Source organism: Platalea leucorodia (assembly GCF_965183815.1).
Source record: "Platalea leucorodia genome assembly, chromosome: 11".
Lineage (NCBI taxonomy): Eukaryota > Metazoa > Chordata > Aves > Pelecaniformes > Threskiornithidae > Platalea > Platalea leucorodia.
The window spans coordinates 6,550,105-6,566,684 of record NC_138833.1 but is presented as its reverse complement, the minus strand read 5'-3'; positions in this window follow the sequence as shown (position 1 = coordinate 6,566,684).

Here is a 16,580-nt window from a genome sequence, read left to right as displayed (position 1 = left end):
TTTTGACATGTATTTATGCTCCTGCTTTGGTTAATCCCAGCATCCCTTGGTAGCAGCCTTGGCTGGCTCACCTGAACAGTAGCACAGTATGGGGTTAGTGTCCATCCTTCTCAGAAAGCATGGCAGCTCCAGACACTAGATGGCAATTATTCGTGTTTGGGTAGTCTGGTGGTTGAACTCATTCAGCCAGATTTCAAAGTTAACAAAATTGTGCAGATGTAAATATGGCCACCATCTGTCTTACTGCATGAGTTTCCCCGGTGTGCAAACAGAGCAGAGGTTTGAAGCCAGGACCTTGTAATGCAAAGGAAGATGCTGCACTAGCCGATCCAAAAATCCACCTCCTCCACTGAGGCAGCACAAACTGTGCAAAGCCCTTTTAATCTGGAAGTCATGTCTTTGTAGAGCTTACACAAGGTTCACTTGTCTGTAATGCAAACACCTGCATTTTATTCAGTTTTACAATATTTAAATCCCCTTATAAAATAAACGGCTACTTGCTGGAACGTTACCCATGCTGTATGTCCAAGATCTGATGAATTTAAAAGCTATTTTCTAAGATGCATTGGAGAAAGAGAAGGACTGGAAACAGCCATCAGCTAGTGTTACGAATAGAAAAGTGTCAGGCTATTTTTTGTGGCTTCCTTCAGCTTCTGAGTACATTCCACACACATAACGTTAAGATTTCTTTCTTGGGTCATTCATAGTGCCAAACCAACACCTAGGAACTGAGAAGTGCGTTGATCTGCACTAATTTGTTACGTCACTGAGCTGTGCCGCACAGTATCCCTTTACTTCTCTTCTTTAGTTACCCTCGGAAGTCATCCTCAGCCATCGCATCCTCCTTGTCCTGGACCATGATGATTATGGTCGCACATTTTCTCAATTTGCTCGCACAAAAAAAAAATTAAAATATCCATGTCGCCTTTTTTTGAGTTCTTTCTCATGGCTGAGGAAGTGATGTTCTCAACCGGTTTAAACGATACGTCCAGGCCTGTGGGTGAACCAGATTCCTTGGGCTGAATCTACGCTTCCCATTTCAACATGGAGCTTACAAGGGCTGGGCTGCCCTTCCCTTGGGCTGACCCTGCTCACAAACATTGGCCAAAGCCAATGTGATTTCGTGCCTCACACAACTTTGTCGTTAGTGGGTTTGCAGGAAGAATACAGTCTAGAAGAGAGTCTAGTCCCAGAAATTTGATGCTGACCTGATGATCTGACCTTTCTCTGAAAATGTATTATGGTGTTCTGAGTGATATCGTAGCTCTCTCTTTTACTGCCAAAAAGTCATATGCTCTAGGCCAGGTTTGTGAAACAGCTAAAATAGCAATTGCTCCTGAAAAATTCAAGCTGGATTTTTATGCACAAGAAAACACCTCTTCATAGCTTAGTTTCTAATAAAGATTAGAATTTACTGGATGCATCCAGTGAAACTTTCATTCTCTCTTTTAGGGTGAGAGCCAGGCAAAACTCTCCTTCAAAATAGAACAAATGATGTAATTTTCTATTCTCCCTTTTGTCTTCATTTTCAGCTAATACTTGGATTTAATAGCAGCAAGGATTTCCTGCGAGAACTAAGCTAGTGCCGATCTTCAGTTGATTTCTTTGTGCTCGGCCTGCTCGTCTCTCCGTATCGACTTGCTGTGTCTGATCTTACTTGAGCAGTTTTGGGGGCAGATGTGTTCTGTGTTTAAATCAGCAGGTCCCTGGCCTTAGACACCTCAACTCTGTTACAATGCTAACGCTATCATCGGTATTAAAAATAACAATAGAAAGTAGTTATGCAAAGCAAATTCTGAAGCTGCCGTTACATGGCCAGAGGTACTCCGATTAGCTCATTTACAGCTGATCCAGATACCTCGGCATTATGCTGTAGTCTGCGGTGTAGACGTCCCTTGACACGGCTGTGGGCTGGACGTACTTGCGTAATTTTTTTGCAGCATACATGAAAATGCAGCATGAAGGCCATTGGAGAGGAAGGAGGGGGTTGGAACAGGGTCCTGTTGGCTTCAACGCTGGACATGCCGTCTCAGATCATTGTTACTGCAACCATTTCATTCTAATTCATCCGTATCAACCATTTTTGGGTCTTTTCAGCGTTTCACTCTTGCCATCATGCTGAAGAAGGCTTTGGCCATGCTTCATTATGCTTGGCTGATGTCAGGGAAGGAGTGAGTGACACTGTTATCCAAGTCTATCTCTCCACCACAATGCAGACAGCCAAGCACTGTTGGCCCCAATGGATATTGCTCAGCAGATCTTTGTCAGGCTTGTTCAAACAAGATACGTTACCATTGACCTACCAGCTAAAAGTTCATGCCTCTGACTCCAGGATACTTCTTGTCTTGGTGTCATTTGTTCATTGAAATAATTAGTTATTGTAAGATTATCACATTAAGAGGGACTTTTGTTTGTTTGTTTTAAGAAGAATGGCATTCTTCATCCTATCAGATGCTGGGTAGGTAGTTTATTCTTTTGCTTTCTATTCCAGTGTGGGTTTGGGTTCATGAAAATGAGAGAATCTAAGCCTTGAACAGAGCCAACTGCTTTACAAACCTCCCCAAGCCTTTGCCAATTTAATTCATTGCTGGCTAATGCAGCTCAGGCTTCTTTTAAGTGAAAGGTGCCAATCACGCAGAATTATACAGTGGTTTTGAACAAAGCCAACTCACCTGTTTGCTGGAGACTTGAATCAGACCACCAAACGCATTTTCACTTACGTCTAGAAATGAGCCAAACCCACAGAGTCCAGATCCAAACCTGGCTTCAGGCTCTCACAGTCTGATTCTGATGGACTCTATGGCTTCTTTACTTAAAACGCCATGAGGAGATCGAAGGGTAGCTTCAGATTAGACCTCTGAGGCATGACAGAACATCCAGTCCTGGTTCAGAGCCACCACAGAGTATGGCCTAACCAACTTTTCACTCTCTAGGCAAACGAATTTACAGATCTTGTTCTGATCTACTTTTGATGACTTCTGGGCTTTTACTTTTCACTTCCTCAGTTCCCAGATCCATACAAGATCCTAGATCAATTCAAGCATCGCACATCAAAGCTGATGGTGGTCCATCTTATTTTCACAATGCTTTCTTTACACATAGAGCAGCATGCATTTTGGATCTGACATCTGAAATAGCTTCGTTTTTTCATATTTCTTGACTGAATTCAGGGGAGCTGGCTGTGCTGGGACTGCGAGGAGGAAGGTTAAATTTCATCAAGCTTTTTTTCAAAGAAAATTTAAGAGCTAGCATTTGCTATGGGGGCTGATAAGCAGGCCCGTGCATCTCATTTGCACCCTCTGGATCTCAGGTTCAAATCTAACAGAATGAACAAAACTCTTCATCTTTCCAAGACGGAGGCACTACATACTGTCCAGTCTACTGCATTAAATTATTTCATGGGACATCTTGAGAGTCAAGGTCCTGTCATCTTTGTAGAAATACCGTAAGAGAACATAGAGCTTTTCACAAGGGGGTTTGTCTTAAAGTCTGCAGTCTAAGCATTTCTGTGATCAGAAAGTATTGGCAACCAGACACCTAGCATAACGTTGAGGGGTGGTAACCATCCTGTAAAAAATTAATTTCTGAGGTGGAGCGTGACTTCATCAAGCCCAGCAGCTCTGCCCAGGGGTGTGCGTGGGGGTTCCCTGGGAAGGGAGGTCAGGCGTGTGGCTATAGGTCTGTGGAACCATAGCATTTCCAAGTTGAAATTGTTATTACTATGTTTTCAAATTTCCTTTCAAGTTCCTAATTATCAACAGCCAAACCAAACCAGCTCGAAGCCCTAAGTCTCTCTGTCCATCCACAGCCTTACAGCATTGCCAAGCGATATTCTGTTACACTACTTAGTACAAATTATTTTCTATCCCTTCAGTGTATTTCTAGTTTTAAATAATACTTCTTCTTTTGATTCTGTTTTTGCTTCTTTCTCCTTCAGTGACTTTACCTCTGCGGAGTCCCTTGCCATCACAGATCAAGGGCTAATTTTTTCAGGTCAGTTTCTGGGAATTTAGGTAAATAAGTGGGTATTCCCATAAATCATGTATTTTCAGAGGTCAGTGAAAGTGCATATATTTCCATTGCCTCTGGAGAGATTTTTTAGCCTTAGCTTCTTGATAAATCAATTAAATTTCCTTTTGCTGACAAAAGTGAGAATAGCACTGTTTGCCGACTCACTGCATGCACATTTTGCTTGGGACTTTGAGAATGTGGCTGCCTTAATTGCATTCCCCAAAGAGTCCATCCTGAATACCTTGACTTGAGCAAGTTCCCACTGATCTCAGCGGCAGCTCGAGCTGTGGAAAGAAAGCAACAGCAAACACCAGCGCGAAGGAGGTTAGCAGACATGGGGCACACTCAGTGCAGCAGCAGGAGGTTTGGGTCCCAGGGTAGGTGCTTCCCTGCTGCTCCAGGTCCCCGATGCTTCCATAGGCAGACGCGTGCCCAGCCTCCTTCAGCCCTAACACATGCACGTGGGCACCACTCCCCTCTCGGCCTCTCCCCACCTAGAAACACGGCTGACTTTCATGAGAGGAGAAACTATTTTTGCATGAAATGGAAAGGACCCGAGTGCAGGATAAGGACAGAGAGCGTGAAGCAAGGCGTGCTGTCTCCAAAATGAGTAAAAAAAATACAGATGTAGAAACAGGTGTTCAGGATATGTCTTTCCCACCTTACATCCCTGTCCAAGCTAATCCACATTTGAGGACACAAAATACTGTAAGCATTCCTCCTTCTCCCAATACAACTGCATTCATTCTTCCATCCCGCAGCTTTCAGCACCAGGCATATTCCATCCACACAGAGCATAGCTTGCATACCTCCTTGACCACAAACACACATCCTACTCATAGTCTTCCATGCTTGCAAGTGCAGAGCGAGTGGAGAATATTATACTTCACTCCGATATTGGCTGTTGCTCCAAGGTATGTGCGTTAAGCAGGAGATCCTCTTCATCTTCGCATGTTCTTCTCGGTTGCAGAAGTCCAGACTGCTGCTTCTTCTGTAAAAATAATCTGTGAAATCAAGGGAGAAACTGTGATTAGACACTTGTTTCAGTTACATAAAAATGAATGTCACCTTCAGGTGCAAAACACCTGTCTGATCACATGTAGATCTAGCCCGCAAGCGGCTGTACTCACTGAATTAAGAGGTCTTCTGAGACAAAAGGCAAGTCACGGTGTTCGCTGTAGACCGTCTGATATGTTTTGGCTCGTAATCCTGGTTGGAGTGATTTGCATGAACAATTCAAACTTCTGAACAATTCAAACTAATAATAGTAGGGCATGGCTATGATTTGGTTTTTTGCTTGGTTCCTGGCAGACAGACACTCGGGTGTGTATTGCAGCATAAATACGTATGGTTAATCCTTTGTGGTCTCAAGATATGGCAAAGTAGCTATCAAAAGGACGTGCCAGGTAAGGAATTGTGATCTTCACAGTGTTGAGAGAGGCAGAAGGCTCACTAGAGCCCTGAGACCATCCCTTTCTTATCATGGTATCATGAGTATCTGTACTAAAGTCTCCAGGAAGAGGCTATGTGGTGGCTAATGCCTCTTCTAATACCGTACCTCTGTGCTGCAATGGCAGTATTGCCTCTGACCTTCAAAATGTCCAAGGCTCTTCTTGCTTACTTGCTCCTGGCTGCAGCACTAGTAGGACTTTGCGGCATTTATGGCTATAGTGTATCCCAAAAAAGCCATTTGGGGGCCCAGGCCCCACGGGATTGCTGTCTGCCAGTTGTGCCAGGACTTTTTACTTGTTTATAGGATGCAGCATTTGCTGTCAGCCACTTTCAGTTCCTACCTAATCAAGCAAATGAGGAGGAGGGCCAATGTTTTACCTGTTGCCTCGGGCCTTTTTGCGTCTCTCTGCTCATCCAGGTAGCCTTTCTTTAGCTCACACCTGAGGATCTGCATAGGTGTCGGATTATTTCAAGTAACATTGCTGATGTAATGATGAGATGAAAAATAAATTCAGGAAATGGAGATTTAAAGGTTACAAACTAATGGAAAGTCAGGAAATCAGAAAATTGCACTCATGGTACAAAGCCTTAAATGTCTGCAAGTCTGGAACTACCCAAATTCAGCCCTGAGTCCCCTGATTCTGCACTGAGAGGTGAGAGATTTGTACCTTGCTGGGCGGGATAGTGAAGAAAATGATGTTTCTATTCTGAGTCACATTTCTGCAATTCTCTGTGATATAACAGAAGGCCCTTGACAGAGGGATGGGAGAGTTCTGCTGCAGTCCAACACCTCCATCACGCTCCCTCTCCAAGAGGCTCATCTGCAGCTCCCACTTCAGTCTTCACCGGGTCTGAGGGGGTACAAAGTAAAAAGGAGGAAGAAGAATTAACTTGATGTCTGTGGAAATACCACTCTTGAGTTTGCCCCAGCTGCCAGGCGTGGAAGTGGCTGGCGGTGGCAGAAGGGCTGCAAGTTTTGGACTTCAGCAGGTTTTTAATTCTCATTGACTGATATTTTGCGGGAAGCTCTGAAGCGGTTCACACGTCGTCCAAACCTCCTCGCCTGTTCTCCTGGCATCCAGCACAGCTGCCGAGGGGTCTAAAGCTGGGCTGGAAATCTGCAGCCAGGGAGTCTCACCATTAATTCTACCATTTCACCCTGCAGATCTGACCTCTTTAAGAGTGATTTGATGTTTCTTTAAGCAACACCCCATCTCTATGAAGAAATGCCAACAGAGGAGAAGTTTCAAGCTTGCTATTTTTATTTAAGCTGTTGGAACAGTATGGACATAATGTAAGTAACTGGACCAGCCAACAGAGTGTCTGTCAGTCAGTGACTCAGTCTTCAGATCAGACAGATGCAAGCCCATATAAACAGGTTCAGCCCAAAAGTCATGATAATAAATAATTTATTTTCGTACATTTCAAAACACCAGATACAGTAAAGCGAGTGTTTTCTTTGGAAGCAGGCATTACTGGTCGCCTGTATTTGCTTCCCGCACCAGCAATAACATGTTCTGAATGAGTGGAGGGAGACTCCGACCACCATTCTGCCAGAGCCTACTTGGTTCTTGGTTGAAGGCTGCTGAGTCTTAGGAAATCACTCTGAAATAAATTAATGCACTGTTTCGAAGTACATGGCATCATCAGGTTTGCACTCCATCACTCGCAGCACTAGAGAGATTGAGTCAGCCAGGTGGGCATCGGGAGAAAGCTGACTTTTAAGGTGTTTTTCTCATCATTGTGGGATTGCTGAGTCACGCACCGCAAATGAGAATGTCCCGGGACATGTAAAGATGATTTTAGGTCATGTGAGCTGCCATGTAAAACTGGGAAAAGAAATATGTGGCAAAACACTCAGATGAGATGCAGAAACATGGAAGCTTGACAGGAAATACTCTTGTGGACACTGTCCTTCATCCAGAGTCCTCTGTTGGATCCAGGTGCCACTCTTCTTGCAAGGAGATGAGGGAGACTAACCAGGGGTCACCCAAAAATACTATTGCCTGCAGTTTGGAAGCATGGTGCTTTGAGATCTTTTCTGTGCTATCAGAAGATACCTAGAGGTACCTAAACAGATCACAGAGTGATATCAAAGAAGACCTCTTCCCCAGGACTACTTTGGGCAGATCCATAGTGCAAGCCCTCTCTTCCCTGGGACCCTGCTCTCTAACCCAGTGTGGCAGGTGCAGGCTGCCGAGTTCAGGGCTTGGGACTCCCTTGAGGAATGTGTCAGAAGGGAAGTCCTTGAGCAAAGATGAGACTCTCGTGCCCAGTCATCTCATGAAACAGGGCTGTGCAGGATGGGAACACTGAAATACTCAAGATGAGGAAGACAGCAGCTTGCTCCAAGGAGCCCATGGGAGCTCCAGGAGCAGTCAGTTATGCTGCAGGGCCAAACAGGCTGAGAAGAGCCTGGCCGAATCTACAGACGCATGAGTTTGATGTGAATGGAGCAGACTGATCTGTGATGTTTTAGGGTTCTTATCAGGTGGTCATGGAGTAAACGTTTTAATATCCTTCTTGTTCGTAGTCTCACTGCCTGCATGCTAGGTAAAATCCAATATAGGAGAAAAATATACGCACAAAAATGCAGATGAGGTTTCCAAATATTTCAAATGCTCTGTGTAAGTTGTATTTAGAACAGAATTTGTCAGTGAGCTGGATACGATCTTGCTAGGAGAAAGGAGGACTAAAGCACGCGGTGTCACAAACAGCATATTCCAAGATAAGTGGTGTCTCAGTCTTCTTACCCACGCACCTAACTTAGAGGATAAACAATAGGAACTATCATGCAAATCTTTAGCCAAAATCTCTGTTTAGTGTCGTTATTTACAAAGACCAACAAACAGATATTCTTTTTAATATCCTCTAGCTATGCATGTATTGTATTTGCCTGATCAAGGAGAAAATACAAACTGCTTTTCTCACTCAGCTCCCAGGTTAACTTGGCAGATGTCTGCTGCATCTTTGGATGTAAATCTGGGGTCACGCACGCCCTTATTTGCAGCAGCCCTGTTCACATATTTGCATTTATAAATTGAGACATTGATCTGTCTCCATTTACAGATGAAATGTCATAAGTTTACTAGTAAGAAGTGAAAAGCTTTTTGTAGCTGCTAACTCTGCAAACTCAGAGTGGGCTCTGCAAGTCAAAGCTGCTCATGTGTTTATTAGTAGTAGCAATAAAGGTCCATCGTGTTGATAAGCATAAAGATGACTTGTCTTCCCTCTATAGCCTACAATTATTTGTGAAAGTAACCTTATAGAGCTGATGGGTAAGAAGGAGCACTTTTTAATAGTCATCACTCCCTCGGGTACAACTACACTTCCAACACCTGCAATGGCCAGTGAGCACCTCTGCCAACTAAAACACCTCTCTTCAGAAGAATAACTAATACTTTAGAATAACTATTAGAGTAACTAATGCTTCTTTGAAAAGTGGGGGATTAGGTTCATGTGTCCTAGAATAAAGCGCCCAAAACGGTTTTGTCTGAAGCTTTTGGAAGAGTTGGAAGGGAAGAGAGTGTGGGGCAGATTGCTTTCACTTAAGGTCCTTCATCAGCAGGACGGGAGGGCACTTGCAGGTTGGGGCACTGAAAAATAAAGAGCAAAGCAGGTACAATCACTGACAAATACTCTTACAAGCCAGGCCCTCGGGCTGGAGACTCCAAGCTATCAAATACTTTGTCAGTCTCAGCAAGCTGGTAAATAAAGAAAAGATTCTTCCACATAAATCTTTGGAGCTGATCCTCACAAAGAGTGCTTTCAGCCCGAGCTCCTACTTCAATACTCTATGGCTGGGGGAGAGCACAGTGAGTCTTATTTACGCATCCAGCAGCAATTTATGACAGGCACCATCTCATCTCAAGGGTCTGACATATACATGCATCGTTGTCCAATTCGCAAATTCTTGCATCTAAAAGTTTAATAAGCTCTTCATTTGATTTCTTAATGTTTTTCACAGAAAGTGAACGTTTTTCCTGGCAGAGCAGGGACTGTGAGCTCTTTTATCTGCACCCCATAAAGGGCTGGGATGTCTCTTTGAGCTTGGCCAATAATTTGAAAGTAATCCAGATTTTGTTTTTCCTGCAGGTTTAAATGAAAAGTGAATGTTTTAAGTGGAGGAGTAAGAGGTACATTGAATTTGGAAATATGACCACAGCAGCAGCAGAGCTGTGGAAAAATTCAAGGAGTTACTAAAATCTTTAAAACTCAATTGTTTAGAAATTAGGCACATATAGCTTAAAAATGACGTTTTGGCAAAGCTGGGTGAGCTACCCTTCCCATCATATATTACATTAAACCTCTGCCATATGTCCAGTCGTAGCTGGCCAGGAGTGTCCCCAGGAGCGTCCTCTGGTTGCCTCAAAACCCACTGAATGACCACAGCACAGCATTTCCAGCCGTTGCTCATCAGCACTTGAAGAAGACTTGGTTCTTGGTTCTAAATTACTGGAAGCAAAGGTGAACAACTGCCATTTACATCATCTGGGAGTTGGTCTGAGTCCTTGGAAAGGGAGGCCACTGAAGGAGAGGATCTTTCTCTCCCATGATACTGCAAGTATCCTAAGCTAAGCAGCTTTGAGTTTCTTGAGGCTGAGTTGCTTCTCTCACGCTGGAGGAACAGAAGAACATCTGGTCTTAGCTACTGTTTTTCAACTGGATCATCTTGTGCCTCACTAAAATGAATGAGAAACACATGCAAGCTATATTTTCAAAAAGTTGTATTTCATTGATGCAACTAAAGTAGTGATTTTCACATGCAATTAGATACACAGATGTAGACAAGCAACAATTTACACACACACTACATTTCCAACGAGGCCCTACGTACATTCCCATATGCTTTACACATGTGAAATACGCACATGGTGAGGAGGCATGGGAAAGTATTTACATGTGCAATTCTATCTTCCCACAGCAATGCCTGGGAATTAGAAAGGACTAACTTAGACAATATTTTGGATGTAAAATCTGATGACACTTTCAATTCTGTTCTGCAGGCCCCACTATAAATAATGCTAATTATTAATTATGATCTGCCTACAACAGCACTTCACCAGGCACTTTGCAGATAGGCCCCAGACTAGGAGCTCAAATCACCCTCGTGTTATTCTGTTTTTGAGAAGCGTTTTGGAATAGACATCAGTGTCCAGAGCCCTTTAGAAACAGGCTGTACGCAGACGTCTTCGAGACATTGATGAAGTGTGAAAAACCGAAGAGCAACATGGTACAACCAAACCAAAACGTTCAGGAGATACAGGTCAAGATCATATAAAACGTAAGATTTTTTTTTATTGTCTTTTTTAACGATATCACATCTTGAGTCCTTTTCAAAAAACTATGGGAATGCTTTCTTTACTGAAAAGGTAAAAACCAAAGTACTGTTTTCCGAAAAGCACTGCTTGCTAGGAAGCAGGGTGAGGCTTTGGGAGAAGGCGAGTGGCTGGGGACTTGGCCCTTAGCAGTGCGTGCTCTCCTGCAAGGCCCCTCCTGGGCTACGTGTAGGCTCCCTGAGTCTTAGGTCTCCAGGTGATAGGATGGGAATATTAGCCTTTTCCTCCTTCAGCGTGTGTGAAGATGAAGGCAGGGTGTGGTGGGATGAAGATCATGTAGCAGTTGCTAACGTGATAACAGGAGCCATTGATGGGAGAATGCACTGCTAAGAAAGTGCTTTTTGTCTTTTTATTATTCAATGCAAATAATTTGCTCTTTCAAACATGAATTAGTCTAGGATCTGATCTAGGACAGATCTGTAGGAACCACTGAAAAAACTCTAAACCCTAATGACATTAAAATTTGGTTGGTTTTTTTGGTTTTTTTTTTTCAAAGAGCACAACGTATGCTGAGAGTGAATGCCTCACTACCATGGAGCCAGTACAGTGAACTTGCTCATTCTACCGTGAGTCTTCAGCATTGAGTGGGATGGCTTGTGGCTCACTGTGATGATACCGTGCAGTGTCTCGACCTGTGTAGAGATCTACAGCAGCTGTGACTCTCCAGTGGTTGTTAAAATGTGCTGTTAGGACACAAACGCATGCACGGCATCAGCCATGCAGGGAGATAGCAGCGAGGACCTTGGAGGGTAGGACTGTGGACAGCAAGAGCTAATGGTCATCTTCTCAAAGGTGGGAGAAGGAAGCAACATGGGATGGCCTGGAGAGGGCCCTCGGACAAGAGCCAGCAAAAAGCCATAGGAGAGGTCAGGGATGAGCGAGGGCAGGCTTCTGGGGGAGAGGGGTGGGCGGGCAGGGGCTGGGGGAGAGGGGTGGGCGGGCAGGGGCAGCTAGGCTGGGGGATGGAGGGTCATGAGTCACAGCCACGGGAGTTTCCAGCAGCTGAATGCTTAGATGTGCAAGTCCTTACACCTGAAATTACCTGCTCGAATCCTGGCTGAGAGCTTGCAACAGACTTCTCATTTTTCAAAACAGATCATTTATGTGACCCCTTCAGTCCTTGTTTCTATTAACAGGCCAAACAAGTTCTAAGTGCCAACATACTGAAGAAGTGGAAAAGTTAGTTTATAGAAGGGAAAAAAGGGGAAGGAAAAGAAAAACAAAACCCAAGTTATTTCCACAATGTTTGCATTCCCATGTCTTAACCACAGTATTCCCAGCACGCGGATTTTTATGGTGCATCTGAAAACCAACCACAATGCAAAAGAAACTTCAAAGTTTTTAAGGAAAGCAAAGCTGAGAGGGAGACATGGAGAGGGAAGTCGGGCAGCAAGGAGCGGAGTACGGGAGCAGTGCCGGGCTTTGCTGCCTGCCTGGCACCCCGCTCTCCTGCACTCCCAGCCAGGACCTCGCTCTGCAGGTGACCCAGAAAGGCAGCACGCATTAAGGATGGGAGATCCGTAGAACACAGTTATTTCAGGGTTTTTAGTTCCCTTTTAGCAGGTTGAAATAGCAGGGCATGACCAAAATATGTGTAAGTGCAGCTCCTTTGGCCCTCTAGTTAAACCAAAGCAAGTCCTGGTGCTGTGGATGTTGCAGAGGTGGGGAGAGGTGGAGGGCAGGGGCTGGAGGGTGTCCTGCGCTGTACCTGGTGCTGGGTCGTAGCTGGAGAGAGGTGAACAGAGGCACCTGTGGTATTAGGTAGGATGTGCAAACGCAGCACATTGATGGTGCGTTTTACTGGACTATGTATGTGTAAGAGGCTGAGGGAATTAGTGCATTTAGTTGCCACAAACCTGTATAGCTAAAAACAGCAAAGGTTGCAACAGCACCTACGTACTAATCACCCACACAAAATTCTTCATAATTAATAGCATATATCCATTGCACAGCCTGGTTTATCTGCAATAAATAAATTGCATTATGGCATTATGGCTTGGTCATAATCCACTGCATATCCAGTGACTCTCGAGACTGGATTTAAACATTACCTCAGCTGCTAGATTATGATCTGATCTATTACACTGCAAGACCTGAAGTCACATTTCTGCTAGTGAGAAAAATCACTACTGCCCTTGCCGGATGAGCTGCCCTGGGGTTGCAGTGTGCAGCAGCGCACGCCAGCATCAGGCTGCTTAGGTGAGAGGCAAGGAATTGTGAGAGTTGCCTCTGCAGCGATTCCTTCCTTGAATAATATCAATACTGTCCATAAATACCTGGTATCCCATGTTCAAAGAGTCTGGCGCCAAGAAAATGGGTCGGGATTAGGCAACATGATACTAATTAGCGGATACCTGCAAAAGATGTAGCCTGTTTGGCTCCTTGCAGGCTGAACTCCTGGCTGGCTGTGGGTAAATTCAGAAAAGTGTCCACAGCAGCACTGAACCAGGCTGGTCTGCCCAGGAGCTACTCATCTAGCTCAGTGTTGTGCCAAAAGGTAGCCAAGTGCAATGAAGTATTTTCTAAGCAACTCTTATTTGTATTCAGGAGTCGAGACATTCTGGGAAAGTTTCCCAAATTAAATGGAAAACTAATTCCTTTAAGCCACCTAAGCATGACTGACATGACAAATGGTGAGGTGGCTACCTGGAGCCATCGCTGCCTGTCCTCTCTGCTCGGTGCGCTCAGCTCAGCAGCTCTTCTTTGTAAAATGACTGGGGTTATTGTGTGCCTCGCAAACCTCTGCCTGAGCCACGGACCAGAGAGAGACTCTCAGCTGGCTGGAAACAGCCTAATTTTATCAAAACCAGTCAAGAGGTAGCAGGGTGCATCAGCTGTGAGTCTGGGCCGCTGTGTTCTGTGGAGTTTTTCTGTGGCTTTTTTTATTGCGTTACACAGGTTTTCACGTCGGGACTCCAATGCCTCTCCCTCGTGGTTTTGGATCTAACAGCATGCATTGCTGCAGGGAGCAGAGCATCAACGCGAGCGCTCTGCACCATAGTCTAACACAGAATCAATATGATTTTTGTTACATTACTGTCAGCCTCGCTTCTGTAAAGACTACAGATCTGCTGGCTGAGACGTTGTATGTCTCCAGTGTAGGAGACAGTCATTGCTGAAAAGACAGTCAAAACTATTATCCCGATTTAAGGGAAGAGAACAGAGCCCTAGAAATAACTGAGATTTTCAGGAAAGCATGGCTCCTACAGTTGGGGCTAGCTCAGATGTGCTCTGGGCATTGAATTAATGTAAGCAGGCTTTCAGAAGAGCATTCTGAACCTCCCAGATTTGAATTTTTCTGGTGTAACCAGGGGGAATTTCACAGGTCCATCCTTTCCACCAGCATCGCTATGTCCCTGTTAGCACTGACACTGCATTGCATCTGTAGGACATCTGGATGTCAGGTGGCCCGCTGAAAGCCAGAGGGGGGCTTCGAGTGTATTTTGGGATCCATAGTGTGACCAAGAGCCTGGCTTATACATTTGCAGGGTAAATCGTCACTGCATGGATGCGTTGAACAGTACAGTGCACGCACCACACGGCTAGTGCATCTCGGATATTACAGACTCAAAGCTGATGTGCTAGACAGCAGATTTGCAGTTTGCGCTCACGTTTCCATCCCAGGCACGTGTGGCTAACTGCACACATGCTTCGGGAGCGCGCATCCCCATTCCCTCTGGGATTCCCTGTTAAGAAATGCGGCAGCTCTGACCTCCCATTTCACATCTCATGGAGCTCTCTCTCTGCAGCTTCCCATTTGGGTGAGGGCAGTCCTGCCTCTGCCATTGCTCCTGCTGGGGAGCTGTGTTCGTAGACAGTCAGTGTGATAGCCGGTACCAGCTTATATATCCCCGCAGCCTGTTTTCCACCGCGGTGTCCTCTCCAGACACATGACGATAGCAACAGTCACTGCGCTAACGAAACATTGGCCCAGCAACGCCCCAGGCAGATGCCAGGAGCCACTTCCCAGGCAGTGAGTCCATCCTGTGTGACCGAGCTCCTTTGCTCTCCGAGGGGTTTGTCAACACCTCAGTATTATTAAAATGTTGTTTTTAAAGTCAATTTCCTTTTCTTTTCTTTGTAGTTTATAGAGTGTTGCTGAAGACCTTCTCCCAGGCTAAAATGAGGATCAGTTCCAGGTTTGCAGTCATATCAACAGTAGGTTTGTGATTTATTTCTAAGGTGCCTGTGTAATTACCCGTACCCCCACACACCTCCCATTCACACTGAGTTTCCCTGTAGCTAATGAGTCTTCCCAGAGAGGAGAAGGAGGAGGACTGGTTGGTTCACTAAGCCCCCGTGCAAATGAATGAGCTTCTAAAACGAGTCCAGCCTCCGTAAAGACAGCGTGTCCCAAAAGCTGTCAGGCCTTATTGTAAATGTAAATGGCTCAGCTTTCTTAAACTGAACGTTTCTGCCAAGTTTTGCCAACAACATCATGTTGATGTTCTTTTTTTCCACTATTTCTGTTTTGGTCGAAGTGTTGGTAGATTTGCTTTGCCATTGTAGCTTCTGTCATCTATATCCACATGTTGTCTACACAAGGCAGAGTTCAGCCAGTGGTGCAGAGCTTACAGCAGAGCTTACAGCCCCAAAAGATACTCTTAAATATTTGGATATCTGAATCCAACATGTGCTGATACTGGGAAATGTTTGGAGCGGTGGTTATGTTTTGAAATTATGAAATGCTGCCTTTGGTACCAAGTATCTTTGCCACGCAATGATGGGATGAGCTTTGTCAACCTAAAAACAAGTTTGGATATCCTTACGGGATTACCTTTTTGCACCAGCTGCATGAATCTGGCTTATCTGTACGTTGCAGAGAGGTGATGCAAAGCAGTACTTGTCAGGGTACCTTGGGGACGTGAGGAACCATTTGGTAGCCCGTTAGAGCAGCCAGCTGGTCACCAGCCCCATTTGTACGAGATAGCCCAGCGTGGGGTTGGAAGCCGAATCTGGCAAGTGGACGGTGCCAGCTGCTGACCTGGGTGCCGGCCGGCGGCCAGCCCGCGTGCAGAGCGGCTCGGGACAGCCTTTGAACTCTGTCTGAAGCGAGCTGTGCGTTGGCCCCCAACATAAATGAGAGCAGCCTGGAGACTGTTACAAATTACAAGACTGCTCTAGCCCCAGAGGCAGGCACACATCTGGCCAGGCTCCCATCGGGGGAGCGGTGCTGGAGGTATTACTTTGGCTCTGTCTCACAGTCGGACTTCCCTTTACTGGGGTGATCTTCTCATGGCTGCTTATACTGGGGTTGGGCTACCAGAGCCGGCAAGTCATTTCCATCTTCGTTTTTCTGGAAATATTGATCCTGATGTAAAGTGCCTGACCTCTTGCCTGTGATCAGCCCACTGAGCAACCTGCCCTAGGTAGGACCACCCTTCTCTCCCCATCACCAGCAGCTCTCTTCTGGATTCCTTGACAAGGACCTGCCCCAGCGCTGTCTCTTTTTCTGCCTGGGGTGTGGATCAAAACCAGCAAAAACACGTTCAGCTGAGCTCCAGGTGCAATCTGAGTTCAGACACCCTCTGCTGATGTTGTCCAACCTTTGTGCTGGATTGCCGGGCTGATCTCAGTGAAGAGGCTCAAAGCGGGTGGAGGTCACCCAGACGAGCATCCTTTTGCGACCTTGCGCCCTGCCTGCACAGCTGTGAGGAAGGATCAGGGCCCTTTGTGTTTAAACTATCTAGACCTGAGATACTGTTCTAGACCTGCTACTGTCTTTTCAGTTTAAAAGATTTTAAGCTTTTACATTTTTCTCTAATCACTTGGAAAGGA